A 1,692-nucleotide genomic window follows, 5' to 3' on the forward strand; every position below is an offset into this window, starting at 1 on the left:
TTTTGGTTTTTTCGAGACAGGGTTTCTAGAGATATGGTTCTTGCTAGGTATAACCCAACAATGCCCATACAACTTATTTTTAATCCCTCCCCTATACTTCCAGGAGCCCTATACCAAACCCAGGTAGTACTGAAATGGCTCCACACTCTGATGGGTGGCACACCCAAATTTTTAAATGAGGTTGATACACTCAATAGTATGATTTAAAAGGACAGGGACAGAGACCTACAAACCCTAGAAAAGGACTCTTACATTCTTGTCACCCCCTCTCCCTTTCTAATATTCCACTTTGCTATCAGCTTAATAGGACTCCTAGGACAAACAGACAACCATTGTCCTAATGAAAAATGGACTTCTACCCTTCCTCTGTTGTGATGGTTGCTCCCCCCACCAAATAATTTTCAAAAAAGCCCATAGTTGGAACCCCTCAATATTTACTGTTGGGGCAAAAAGAGGATCTAAAACAACAATATACTACTCCCCTGAGCATGAAGCCTTATTTTCTAATTCAAAGAGCTGCCATATCACTCACCCCAATATAAAGAATTATATGCTATCTATCTAGCCCTAAAAGAAGTCAAGGCCCCCCTTAAACTCTTTTCAGAGAGTGTATAAACTGTCAATTTGCTCCCCTGGCTGTCAAGATGATTTGTCAAACTAGATGCCAACCCACTTTCCCCTCTACTCATACAAGTTTTCTATCCTCCTACAAGAAAGAGGCTTCCTCATCTACATCCAGCATGTCAGATCTCACAGTCCCCTGCAAGGTTCTATATCTGAGGGAAATGAACTCACTGACCAAACTACCTCAAAAGGAACAATCACAGCCTCCACTGAGCAAGCAGACCAATTCCATTCATTCATACACACAAATATAAATGGGCTTCATGCCTGCTTCCCCCATATCCTCTATGCTCAACTTCAAAAGATAATAAGAACATACTCCTCTACCTCTTGTGCATCCCTTATTACCATCCCAGCTTTAGAAATGATGGGCACCTAGACCCAATTGATGTCACCCATATTTCTCAACTTGGTAGACAGAAATACGTTTTTGTTACTATAGATACATACTTGCATTTTATATGGGCTACTGCCCAAACAAGTAAAAACTCAAAAAGTTTAATTCACCATAATGGTGAATTTTCTTCAAAATGCTCTCCATTTTTGCCATCATGGGCATTCTTCAACAAATGAAAACTGATAATGCCCCTGCCTTCACTAGGTCTCAATTCAAAACTTTCAACATACATTGGGAAACTGCCCACCATACAGGGATTCCCAACAACACTCAAGGCCAAGGAATAAAAGAAAGAACACGTCAAACCCTAAAAACCCAACTTTAAAAAAAAAAAAAAAGACGGCCACCTAACCCCCTACTGTACAATTAATGATATCTCTGACTAGAGTGAACATATTTAACATCTACAAAAACTCTAAACATCCTCCTATCTCCCTCCATTGACACACACCAAAATTAATGCATCCCCGACCCTGGTACAATGGTGTGATCCTTTAGATGGAATTTGGAAGGGACTAGACCTTCTCCTTACAACCAGGAGGGGTTTTGTTTGTGCTTTCCCACAGAACCAGCCTAAGCCTATCTGGGTCCCTGCAAGAAATGTTCAACACCACCCCACCAACCAAGAAGATGGCCTGCATCTCACTGGTAGATCAAGGACAGAGGAGGAG

This window comes from Mastomys coucha, chromosome X (assembly GCF_008632895.1).
Source record: "Mastomys coucha isolate ucsf_1 chromosome X, UCSF_Mcou_1, whole genome shotgun sequence".
NCBI classification, from domain to species: domain Eukaryota; kingdom Metazoa; phylum Chordata; class Mammalia; order Rodentia; family Muridae; genus Mastomys; species Mastomys coucha.